Raw genomic sequence first — 13990 nt, 5'->3', positions numbered from 1 at the left:
TGGGATAAGAAGGAAATGGAATCAGTCCAGAATGGATGGAAATGGTTTAAAGATATTCTGCTTGAAGCTCGTACAGTAACAGATGTGTCCCACCCATCCATCCATTTTCTAACTGTGTCCTTCAATTCAGGGTCACGGGGGGTAGCCAGGGCCTATTTGACCATGCAGTGGGCACTCGACAGCGTGCACCCTGGACAGAACAAATCTTCTGCAGGGTAATAAATTTCTAAGATATAGTCAGCATGGATTTAGAAATGATTGGTCCTGAGTTCTCTGAACAAGCACTTGAAGTAATATAAACTGAATATGTTATATTCAGATTTTCAGAAGACTTTTGATAAAGTTCTGATTCTCAGATCGCTTGTGGTATGTATTCATGGTAATGCATTTAACATTTTCTAATCAACAGGAAGCAATGGTTGCATAAAAAGGATGGATGTTCACATTGAGGTCATGTAATAAGTGAAATGTATGAGGACAACATCTCTTACTAAGTTATATTACTAATCAAGGCACTTTTATAGTCAGCAAACGTTTTCATATTTGGAGAAGTAGCAAGCATCTTAGCAACTGCAAAGGACATTCAAAGAGATTTAGATAACATCCAGGAAAACCAACAGGCAGATAACATTTAATGCAGTCAATTGCTCATCTTTTCACAAAAAACAAACTCAAAAGAAGCTGGAGGTCACAAAGCTTGAAAACAATACTTATGAAAAACTCTTAGGTGTTTATGTTCACATCTGTATGTTAAGATATATACAGATGCAGCCATTCAAAGTGCGCGGTACAGACACGTACTGGAGGTAATTGGCTACGGCGACGCGCATTGTGTCGCACGATGACGTGCGGTACCGTGGTACGTGATTGGTTGACCGACAGGGGCACTCGTGGTCCGTTGGTCTGTCGTAGAAAGATTTACAGTAAACGTCTTTACTGTGCCCGTTTTAGGATTGAATATTTATATGGAATTTTACCACTGAAGGGAAATCTTAGTACCTGAGCATAAAAAGAATAGGAGCATACTGTAACGCATGTGAAGGCCATAAACGATATTAATTTTGGAACATAAACATACAGTATATGGCTGGTCTTGGTACTTTAAAGAAAAAATACACACCAGTATTTCATTTCTCCCTAAACATTTTAAGCATCGAAGTCTTTAACTAACGAGATACCGGAGTCAACAAGCATACTTTTAGAATTTGATTAAAAGGGAATATAATATGGAATCACGTATCTAAAGAAATTAATAACGATATAATTATATTCATGTACCGCAACACAAGAATAGTACACGCTGTACATTGTCTGTTGATAATGTTTCTGTAGTACTTTTTCAGCCCTCTGCATGTGACCTTGCCGGTGGCGCTGTGGGTTAGGTTCCTGACTCCCATGTTACATGGTCTGTGATTGAATCCCACTAGAACCATGACTTTTTTTAACAAACATTTCATTGAAAAAATGAAACGTTTCCCTTGGTCAGAGATTAAATAAAACCTCACTCGCACCAAACAAATTTATATTTCTAAATATCACAACATGATCGAATTTAAGTCATTTTAATAACAACGAATAGTCACCTAGGCGTTACAATATAAACATTTATATTTTGATTTAAATCGTAAACACGGGTTTAAATATATGTGTTTTTTGATTCACAATCAGACAAATGCAACATAAATTGATATCGTTGTCTTCTAAGTATCTTAATAAACTTTCAGCATAACTTTCTCCCCGTTTAGATGTATTTTTCTTGGGATCTTGGGATCAAACGTGGAAAGATTAGATTGTAATTGTTTTTATTTTTTAAATACATTTTATAAAAGTGTAATCTATGCTAAAAAGTTTATTTATTTTATTTAAAATTTTAAATATCACCTTTAAAAGTGGAATCTCAAAGCAAAGTAAATACCCAACACTGATTGTACCCATCTGTCATGCTAATAAAGGACCTTGAATTGAACTGAATTGAGGGAGAGAGGGGGGGAGGCTGAGCGAGAAAGCCAGGACAGACAGGCAAATAAGATACACTCCACAGACATTCACAACAGCGACATATCATAAAACGTTTGCACATATAGTTAAGTTATTACTTGGTTTTCAAAGTGCAATGAAATACAATATTGTTGTTGTTGCTGTTATTATTGTTTTTATCCTGTAAAGCGTTTTGAGAAGCCACCTTTAAAGGCGATATATAAAAGCGCTGATTCTTAAGGAATGTGTTCCGCCGGGGATTCAAACATTTATTTATTTATTTTTTTAATTACGTATCTAAGGAAATCGCAGTATAACTTTGTTCATGCACAAACAGTGGCATGTTACATTATTAATTTGGGTGTCTCCTCTTGCCAGAAAGCTCTAAATTGCATTTTGAGTGCGGTTTTTGACTTTTTCTAAATTGCAACCCATAAATAAACTGCGACACTTTAAACTGCGACACTTATCATTCAACCAGAGCTCGAAATATCACAAGGACCCTCAAGAGCACAGCAAAGACTGTATTAAAAGAATCGCATTCGTGTACTGCAACAGGGCTGTGTAGGGCTGTTTCACCTCTCTTTTCATGTGACTATATTCAAAAGCCATTTAGCAGAGAGGGGATGAGAAGAGTGACAAACTAGTATACTTTAGATCTTTTTTTCTGAACCGGGGAAAATCTGATCATGTTTCTCTATAACAATAATAAAAAAACATTATTTTACATATCACCTTTAAAAGTGGCATCTCAAAGCAATACAGTAGATGGAAAAACAGTTAAAAGGGACCAAAGTAAATACCAGACAAACGCAAACGCGTTTTTAATAAAATGCTTTTATTCATTCAGCAGAGAGTGAGAGGGACATCCAGCAAAGAGAGACACACACACCGGTTTTCATTGACAAAAAGTAATTGTTTTTTTACATTCCTCTTGTCTAACAGGAATGTTTTGTTTGTGGACAGACTGTTAGACTAGAGGAAAAGAGCGCCTCCTTCTACGAAGCACTTCGTTGATCCGATCACAAATTCTTTTCCAGTCGCACGAAGTAAGGGTTGAAAATCTCCGATTCACCATGCTACTAATGGTTTCCCGGAGATTGCAAGGCAAGGTACTTTTGCCTCTGGACCCATCGAAATTTACAGACGTGGTCCACCCCCAGTTAATTTCAAAAGTCACAAGATTTCGAAACACGAGGGCGGCTCTTGCTTTCCCGTCTATGCCGATGCACTGCAAGTACAACCCCCCCTCCTTTTCTTGAGTGATGGGTAACAGTTGGATATCTGGGAGAATTATTCGTCCCACTGGCGTCTGTGAATTCCGCTCTGTAAATGGTGCTTCCTGGGGGGAGATAGACAGCAGGGACAGCATCAACCAATTTCTGCTCGGTGGTGAGCGGAGAGGCCGGGATGGAGTGTCCTGAGGCGATGTGTGCTCTGCGGGGGGCAGATTTTCCACCAGGCATTGCAACCTGCGCGGCAGGGAGAGGCACTTATCGGGAGACAGCTGCTCAACTGTTTGACTGCCGGAACATACTGTCTCCTTCCTATGCATTTTCAGGAGTGTCTCTAGCCTCCCAATCCTCCCCAGTAATGCGTCATACTGCTCCCACTGCTGCCGAAAAGTCTCCACTCAGGTGGTGCTTCTACAGGTTGGCACCCTGGCCAATGGCCGAGAGCAGAGACCCACGGCCTATGGCAAAATAACATAATTCATGTAAGAAATAAAGTCACACAGAAGTATTCATCAGTCGCGGAACAAACGTCAAAATAAATGTCTTACCGCTTTCTTTTTTACTGTCCTGGTGGTAGATTTCGAAGATCGTTTCGCCCGTGCGGTGTTTTCCTTGAAGAACAGGCTAGAAGAAATAATTATAATTGAATTTAAAATTCAAAACGGCAATAATACCTTGTAATATGCGCTGTAATCGCGTATTTCAGATGAAGTCTGCTGTATTTGCTTACCCTTCGCTCTTTGGAAGCTGGGGCAGCAGAAGCACCCCGTATCATCCCGTAAAAGGTCTTGGTCTCCATACTGTACTGTGGTCGCTGTAGTGCAGGTTCGCAGTTTTTTTTTGTGATGGGAGCTTGGTGTATTTGTGCTATATTCACATGTACGGCTAGAATGTGTTCATTGTCTTCCAATGAAAGGCAGGTTCCTTTTGCCGAAGTCGGGTGACATTAGAGGCTTGCCTCACCCGGACTGTTAAACCAACGCATTAGCACGTCAAAGCCCATTGAGGAGCCGGGCGCAATGATTGTATTGTCCCTTGATTTACTGATCTGCATTAATTACGGAAATCGAGTTCCTGCTCTTTGCAGACGACCTGGTCCTGCTGTCGCCCACAGAACAGAGGCTGCGCCAGAACCTGCGCTCCTGGAGCAGCACTGTCAGACCTGGGTGCTGACAGTCAATCTGGACAAGACCAGAGTTATGGTTTTCCAAAAAAAAAGCCAGACCTCAGGGAAACAGGTACAAATTCACACTTAACAACACATTAACACCTAACAACGGGAGCAGGGACGAATTAGGCCAGTACCCACTATTGTTAAACATACAGAAAAGAATACTAAATTATTGAAGTATTGGCTTTAGTATTAGCCATACAGATCATTAAAGTGCCCCTTTTCCATTCAGCGGGTGCCTGAGGCACTGTTTCCTATCTTCTGACAGTCGCCGTTGTGAATGTCTGTAGAGTGTATCTTATTTTTAGTTCTATATTTTTGTATTATATTCCCTATTAATCAAACTCTAAGAGTATGTATCGGCTTGTCCCCTCCTCCCGCCCCTCTCTGTGTACAGTAGAGCCTCGTGTCCAGCCAGCACATGTCCACAGACATTCACAACAGCGACATATCATAAAACGTTTGCACATATAGTTAAATTATTAGTTGTTTTTCAGGGAGTTAAAAAAAACACTTGAATTACTTATCCAGTCTCTCGAAATAAAGTTATTTTTCAAGCAATGCAACAAACGTCGGGCAATGTGTTTTTTTTTAATCCAACATTGACAGCCACATCTTAAATCTTGTCAGTCAGCTCTTTTTTGTCTATTTGAATTGTGGCGATTCAAACAACCCGGGATAACAAGTGGTCTCAAAGTCACCGAGCTCACAGAGCTTCAATAACAGATGACAATTCCCTTAGTCCTTCCTTAGTCTTCCTGAAATTGTCGGATCATGAGTGAATAAAAGCATCTTATTAAAAACACGTTTGTGTTTGTTCGGGAGCTATATTATGTATTTTTCATATGTAAGATATAATGATGTGTTCCCGCTTATACATCGCACGACTTTAAAAGCTAGAAAAACAGGTTTTGATTCACATTAGCTGGCGAGCCTTGTTTTGTCAAAGAACAGCACAAAAAAACAGACAATACACAGGGGGGGAGGGCAAGCGAGAGAGAGAGTTTTTTACCCTCTGTCAAAAAACCCAAATAACCCGGGGCAGAGACTCTGGGGGGATCATTGTGTGGTACAGAGCGGAGCTCAGTCAATTCTTATGGAATGTGTTTTCTTTCTTCTTTTTTTCAGCATGGAATAAACCTGTTACTTGATTCATATGGATGCCCGGTTCCGCCGGGGATTCAAAAATTTTTTTATATTTTTTTCAATCGGGTATCTAAGGGAATAGCAGTATAACCCTGTTCATGCACAAACAGTGGCATGTTACATTATTAATTTGGGTGTCTCCTCTTGCCAGAAAGCTCTAAATTGCATTTTGAGCGCGGTTTTTGACTTTTTTAAAATTGCAACCCATAAATAAGGCTGATTGCAAAAATGCACTTGTAATCTGTCCAAGCCCTACTCTGTCAGGCATTTTCTTTTACTGTAACGGACACAAAAACTCCCTTGCTTTTAACAGAGCGTTTCATAATTTCCAACACGGAAAATTATTTAAACTGGGACACTTATTAAAAGACTGTATTAAAAGTATACTAGTGACAAAGTGGTATACTTTAGATCTTTTTTTCTGAACCGGGGAAAATCTGATCATGTTTCTCTATAACAATAATAAAAAACATTATTTTACATATCACCTTTATGTGATATCACCTTAAGGACAGCACATACAAGGGTTAATTGCACAATGAACCGCGCCAAGAAATGTAAAATAGTCTTCTTTAGGTGTGAGGGTAGGAGTGGATCGCAGCAGGCATAATCAGCAAACCAGGAAAACAAAGAACAGGACAGGTGAGATGTGTATCCAGAAAGCGAGTGATCAGAAAAAGGAAATGCTGTTACGCTAAGGTTTTCGACCTTGTTTTTTAACAATTGGTTTTCGCAATTGTTTTAACTTGCTAATGCATCAGACACTTTTCCTGGCGTATTGTGTTTTAAATAAAATAGGAGTGTCTTTCCCTGGTATTAGCTCATCGGTATGGTGTAAGTTTTATCTGTACCATACCATATAGTATATAGGTACAGAATTCAAGCTGCACCACTGTATCACTTTGGTAAGGAGACAGACAATGGCCAAAATCACAAAGACTCTCTGACACCAAATAATGAAGATGAAAAGAAACGGGAAGTCAACACGGGACATTGTACAGCATTTGGCTTCGATGGACATCTTTGTTTCTGAAAGCACAGTGAGACGACATTATAAAGGGGAGAGGAGGCAAAGAGAATCTAAACCGAGGACGGTTCAAAGGTAAATAAATTTCTAAAAATACCTTTCTTGCATGTAAATACAACTACGCACATTATTTTTAAAACTAACTGTTGATCTCTTTTTTTCAAGTCCTATTGTGTGAGCTATCAACAACTGACTGATGAAAAAGATGAGCTACCGGCGATGCAAGTCCAAAGACGGCTATGAGCTGACTTCGGTGCGACCGTTAGCCCGACATCGATAAGAAGAGTACGCAGGAGGCTTGGATGGAGATACAGAAAAACCAACACATGTCCCATGATAAGGCTAAAAAACGTGAATTCTTCGAGGAAGTCGTGGTCACACAGCATGCCGCCCCATATATCAGGGAGCAGTTTGGATCAAGGCACCATCTCTTTCAAGACAACGATCCGAAACACACAGCAGCAAGGGCGAAGCTTGTAGCAGAAGGAGTGAACTGGGTGAAAACTCCAGCCGAACCCCCAGATCAAAAATCCGATAGAGATGGTTTGGCATTCGTTGAAAGACTACGTTCGGAAAACTGCTAAGCCCGTCACAAAGCAGGAACTGATTGATGCGATCTATAAATTCTGGGAGGAAGAACTGACCGAACAAAATTGTAATAATTTTATTAACAGGCTGTTTCGTGTTCTTCATAGGATTGTTGACCGGGGCGGGGGACATTCGGGAATGTGAGTCTGAGAAAGACAGTCTCACATTTGTAATTTCTTTAGATACGCGATTCCATATTATATTAGCAGAAAAGCTTAAAACTACCAATTTTTCATACGCTATTTCACATGTTAGTTAAATACTTCGATGATTAAAATGTTTAGGGAGAAATGGAATACCGGTGTGTATTTTTTATTTAAAGTACCGATTCCTGGAATCTGACTGGCTGACACCCTTCTGAAGTGGTTCCATAATATCTGGTATACGGAAAAGAAAGTGTTGATAAAAAAGCCTGGATTCTCATGTATCTGATACAAGTATCTTTTAATACAGTCTTTGCTGTGCTCTTGAGGATCCTTGTGATATTTTGAGCTCTAGTTGAATGATACTGTAAGTGTTGCATTTTAAATAATTTTCGTAGTTAGAAATTATGAAACGCCCTGTTAAAAGCAAGGGAGTTTTTATGTCAGTTGAAGTAAAAGAAAATGCCTGCAAAGTAGGTTCTAGGACAGATTCCAAGTGCTTGTACAAATGTGCTAAAGAAATTATACTTTGAGTATACAGCTTGTCCAAAGTCATTCATTATTAATACTATTAGTAATATCTTTGGTAAAGGCTTTGATGCATAAATATTTCTGATAAAGGTAGGTTGTATACTTTTGTCCAACTGAGCAATCTTGCTTTCATAAAATATACCAACATTTTAATGACTGATGATTAACATGCTGTAATACACATTTCAAATTTAAAAGCTCAAATGCTGTACATGAGAGGTTAAGCTTTATTGGCTCCCCCTGGCGGTTTTACAAGGTGATGCCGGATACTTTCCGGCATGACGTCAAATGACGCGATTAACCCCGTGATACACACCCACCAGGGTATACCGCGAAATACCCCACCCATTTTGAATGGCTGCATCTGTATATATACTGTATAACTAAAAGTGTAGAATTTAAAATCAAGGGATTTTATCTTAAAAATATTTTTTCCTTTTAAAATATTGTGTATTTAACGGTTCTTGGGGTTGCCACCCTTGCCGCTCCTGTCCTGCCCGTTCATCCCTCACTGCCTGGGCATGAACCCAGATCTATGGCGTCACGAACAGGGAATTTGTCGGCTGAGCTTAAGGAAAACTCCCCAGCCTGGGCGGCTGAGATCCCTGTTATCCGCAGGGGTGTATTCATTAATTGTACAGGTTAAAACCAAGTTTTCTTTAGTTTTAAACTTACGAGGGCACCTGATTCAAGTATTCAGAATCCTCAAAGTCATTGACACAGTGAATGGACATTTTCAGAATCAATGGAAAAACATTTAAAACCTCTGATTCTGTCAAGCTGGGTGACATTCTTGGCTAAATTAGACACTGAAAAACCAAACAATCTCTACAGGCTTGTAACTCTTCTTACTCTCTTATGTGTTACAAATAAAGTGGGAGAGTCACCGGACCACTGTAATAGTTCTTTCTTTTCAGCACAAAATGTCTTCCCCTCAATATAATATAGTATTTTGTTATCCAAATGATTACATAACATAGAGTTTGTCTTACATTTATTCGAAAAAAAACATACCGTAAATACTAACACGCTACTAATAGAAAAAAACAGAGTGGCATTTGAACATGGCATTTGTAGCACAAGTTTTCTGTCAAACCCTGGTTCTACTGTGAAAGGGCATTGGGAGTGGTATGTGTCCTTTTAGTATAAATAAATAACGCAGCGTTTTTCTACCTAATGTCTGCGTTTGTGTGACAGATTTCTTCATGCGCCCTTCATCTGAATGTGCAACGCTTCCTGTCAGAGGTGCACAAATAGGTTGTGGTCTGAGGAACAGTGTAATCTTATGACTTTTTAGTAAAACCGCAAGGATTTGGGTTAACATGTTTTTATTAAAACAGAAACAGAACCAATAGGAAATATTGGATTTTGAGTTGATGAAAGATCCCAGAAGTCCATTGCAAGTGAAGACAAACAGCAAGATCTACCATTTTTCCAGACCATTTTAAAAAGGTCTTTGAATTTCTGGACACTGATGAAGGTGTTTGACTGGATATTGTACAGCCTCAGCCAGTCTCCTGACCTCATGAGAGCCCTAAATACCAGGACAGACATGGTCTGGATTATGCATAGGTGATGAGTGCAGCCTTCTCTGCCCCTGCCAGGATTCACACTCCAACCCTGAACAACAGCACTCCTGAGACAGCAGATAAAGCCACAAGACCCATCCTCTGCGGCTGTAGATGTTCACTCTGTCTAGCTTTTAGAAGGGGATGATGTCACAGTAAATGGCTCAGTGCACTGGGTCTCACATTCACCTCACATGCAAATTACTCACAGTTTCTAGCACCACAAACACGCGTTCCAGACTCACAAAACTTACAATAAAAACCCCACAACCTCCAGTGCCTCAACTTTGCACCCTAAGCTATAGAGTCAGGGCTACTGGATCACCTGTCTTTCAAGGCTAGCCATCACTGTCTTTACTCACAACTCACTCACTCAGCACATCTGTCTCACCTGGCCTTTGCTGTCTTTCTCAGCTCACAGTTTCTCCTAGCACAGCTTGCAACACCTTGCCACAATGATAGAGAGGAAACAACAGAGAGTCTGATGAAGAAACTAGGAGATAGTGTGCTACCACCATGGCCAGAGCTCCATATAACTGGGTACGAAGTGGGGGAGAGGGTGATTGACTCCAAACTATGAAGGAAAATGAGAGGTTACATCTGGTTTAGAGAGCAATGCTGCAGCCTCCCAGATTCCCAGAAGGGGGATCACCAGCAGAGTAACAGATCTAGAGATGACTGCCACCATACATATGGCCAGTTTCCCAGAAGAGGGTATGGCAAACACAAGGGCTGGGTTTTAAAGTTGAAGAAACATGATGATTGCATGTCTCAGGGGAAAGAAGGCTTCAAATTTGTCCCACCCGCTTTCTGCTGTGACCCTTGACTTGCTCATTCTCAATTGGCTGGACCCACTCTACCATCTTCATTATCTTACTGGAGGGTCAACATGGTAGTGACTGCAGCTACTACTCTTCAGGAGCCTTTCCTTTACCTTGAAGTTGTTTATACCATCGAGGAGCCTCCCTGCTCCAGGACATCACATGGAGCCTCCTGTTCATTAATGTCATACACTTGGGTCCACAACACTCTCTCTCCTCCTGCTCCTAGATTTCTCTCTCACAACGGCCACTGCTTTACTCTCTCCCTGTCAGCCTTGGACTTGCAGCTCCACCTCCAGCCACTGATGCCTCTTCCTCATGTCATCAGCCTTCTGGCGCATCTGTCTCACCTGACTTTTGCTGTCCTACTTAGCTCACAGTTTCTCCTGGCACATCTTCTCACTCTATGCCTTGCATTTATAGAGTAAAGGCCCTCCTGCTACACCTCTGCTCTGTTGTCCACTCAGTGCCAAGGTCCAGTAACCAGATAAACCCTTTTTCTAGGTGCCCAGACCTCACTGCCTTCACACATACCTACATCAGTTGCACCCTTGCTCTGTTACCACCAGGCCAGAGGCCAGATAAGCCCTTTTTGTTACCTGATACCTACAGTAGTATTGCCAGGTTTGGGCCCCTTTAACACATCCCTACACTTTAGTTCACACTCTTTCACATATATCATGCCATTAAACTACTAATTACAGTATCTCACTCACTCACTCACTCACTCTCACTCACTCTCACTCTATACACATAATGATACAGTATGTACATAATTTGTAATTCAGCAAAATGGGTCATCATAAGAATGGGTTATTACTTTTGAAAGTATATGCATATACTATTGTATGTCTCATTAATTTGAAAATACAGTATATGTTATTTATATATATGAAAGTCGTGTTTACATATGAAGATGTAAATAGTTGCATGGTATATTCTATTGAGAATCAGTTTTTGTAATCTTTGTTTTAAGATTAATTTTGAGTCTAAAATTTTGTGGGTGTTATGGCATTATACCTATGAGTGACTTTCTATTTTTTTTTACTTCTCATATGAGGTTGTAGTATATAATCATGAAATTGTGTTACATGAGCATTTATGGCCATTGTTCAGTTTAAAATGATTATATTACTTCCAGAAATTTAAGAAATGCGGTAATTGCCAAGGGACTTATAAAATTTCCATTATTAGACAGCACACATGGATTTTTTCTCTTTTGCAACAAATATAATTTTTTTGCCGAGCTTTATGAAAACCTTTTAATGCTGAAGCAAACCTTGCTTAAGCTGAAACAGAGCACATCAAGCACAGCAATGCCTGCAGAATTTATTTACTTTATATACACTATATGAATAAGTATTCTGGCTCGTTCATCGAAAGCTATGTTGATTAGTGACAAAAAATGACAAATGGTGTATTTCCAGTGTTATATGTCAAAACAAGCTGCACTCATTCAGCCTCTCAGACAGCTGGAGTTCAATTCAGAGGCCATACTGACAGCCTCAGGGAGCCCTCTTTGGCCTTGTGCTTGTTTTTGCTGTTCAAGAATAGCGAAGCTTGACACAAAAGGCTTTTTAAGCATCTGGGCTGATGTCATGTAGGAAAAAAAAAACAGCTGAAAGATTTTCCACCTGTCACTGTGGTGGTTGATTTTGGTATTTCTAATTTCTCTTTTTGTACAGGATAACCAATTACTGATTGTGATGTACTGTATAAAGGTTGTGAGCTTTTCAGCATGGAATTAACCTTCCTTTGCAGCTTATGCATGCTGACACAGCTACCTACTTGAACTATGTTCCCTGCATTACTCAGTTATTACTAATCTTGGAACAAGTATTAGTTATTGTATTTTAATACTTTTGCAGTATACAGTTTATTATTCATTCATAGAAGGAAAGAATTCTAAGGTATATACAGAAACTGTATCTATGACAAAAGCCTCATTGAATTGGTCGATGACCAGGAATATAGAAGAACTATGGACATGGTTGTTTTTTGTATATGAGCAATTTAGTTGAAACAGAGCTCATTTAGTGCCGAACCTGTTACAGATTATGGTTTTACCCCTTTGGAAACTGGTTAGCACTGAATTCTCCCTTAGTGGAAGTCTGGTCCATTTGGCATAAGTAGAATTCATAGCTGGCTGGGGAGCACTGAAGTGAATTTGAAGTTGGAGGTGCTTGCAAGAAGCTGTGATCAAATCCTGTCAGAGACAGAGTTTTGTTTTTATACTGCATTAATGTAAGTCTTTTCATGTTCATACAATTTATTTTGGATTTTAATTTTACGTTTGAGAATCTTAGTCAGTGCTGTGAAAATAAAAGTGTGGAAGTAATTACTGAAAAAAGTGAGTGAGTGAAGCGGAGTGATTCACCTTTACCGTGGTTACATACAGTACCCGGCTGTGGAAAACAAACAACACACCCCTCTCATTTCTTTTGGAAGTTCCCTCCCCTCTGTCATTGATGCACAATTGTTATGCTATGAAAACTAAAAACAGAACCTGAATGAAAATATGGTTAGCAGCTTGAACCCAGAAGGTAAATGAAAGACTCAATGGAAGCTTTAGTGGCATTTCTCAAAAAGAAAAGAGGAAGAGACAATTTAGAGCACAGCAGTCTGGAATATAACTTTTGAATGAGGATGAAGAAGGGGATGAAAGTAGAACCTGTAACACTGAAGCAGAACCCTTAATTTTTGAATATGGCAAGTCTTTTTAAGTGGATTGTGTTCGGATTTGATATAAACCCCATAAAGTTTTTGGAACTGTGCACAAGGGATTACACACATCAACTGGGATTCCTTGACGACCAGTGAAGACTGCTCTGCCAATCCAAGGAATGGCCAGATAGAATTCAGCGCTAAAACTGACTTCAAGGAAGTCATGTAGGAACCCGTGGAAATGATCATGCTGTAATATTGTAGTAGGATGGTAGTATTTGTAGGATGGAATGGCTCAAAGCCTGAGATAAATGTAATTGGTAGAAGATATAAAATGTTTTGCAAGGATTGTTTGTGGAGACATTAGACGTTAATTAGAAGTAGTGAATCAGTGTAAAGATTGATGTGCAATGCTCTAGAGAAGTAATCTGAGAAGGTGCCACAATGTGTAGAGGAGTAAGACTACTGAAAATTTTAGAACTAACCTAGGAGATCCTGAATTTATGAAAAGGAGGAAGTGTGTGAGCAGTTAACACATTAAGAATTGGTTACGGATATAAACATGTGAGACGTCTGGAAAGGTTCTTGATATGAAGATATTTAATGTGCTCTTATTTATAATCTGTGGACAAATGAGTGGATGAGGACAGATTTCCAAAGAAGTTTCCAAAGAAGAGTGGCAGTGGCAATAGGGTATGGTTTACCTAATGCTACAGGGCAATCTGAGAGGAGTCTAGAGGCTAGATAGTTGCAAACTATTATCCTCTGTAAATACAATACAACTTATGGACAGTGTGGTGCTGGTGAAAGATCAGAGGTTTTAGGGAGTCAGAGTGCCTCAGAGGGAGTAAGATAACTATTATTGACAGTGATGTCATTGCATTACAACAAAAACAGGAGCAACAGCCTTAATTTCACTGCCAGCAATGATTGTTTGCCACTGGTTGTAGACTGGACTCCACTAGACTTTTGGGATGATGTGTGTTGTGATCTCATTGCAATGCTTCACATACTTGTTCCTGATTTCATTTTTTACTTCTTTTCTGCACTGACTCCTTTCCTGCTTATGTTTTTTCCCTCCTGGATGCAGATGTGTTCACCTCTTGCTTGCTGACCTGC

Source organism: Lepisosteus oculatus, chromosome 7 (assembly GCF_040954835.1).
Source record: "Lepisosteus oculatus isolate fLepOcu1 chromosome 7, fLepOcu1.hap2, whole genome shotgun sequence".
Classification (NCBI taxonomy): domain Eukaryota; kingdom Metazoa; phylum Chordata; class Actinopteri; order Semionotiformes; family Lepisosteidae; genus Lepisosteus; species Lepisosteus oculatus.
Note: the sequence above shows the minus strand (reverse complement) of the source record.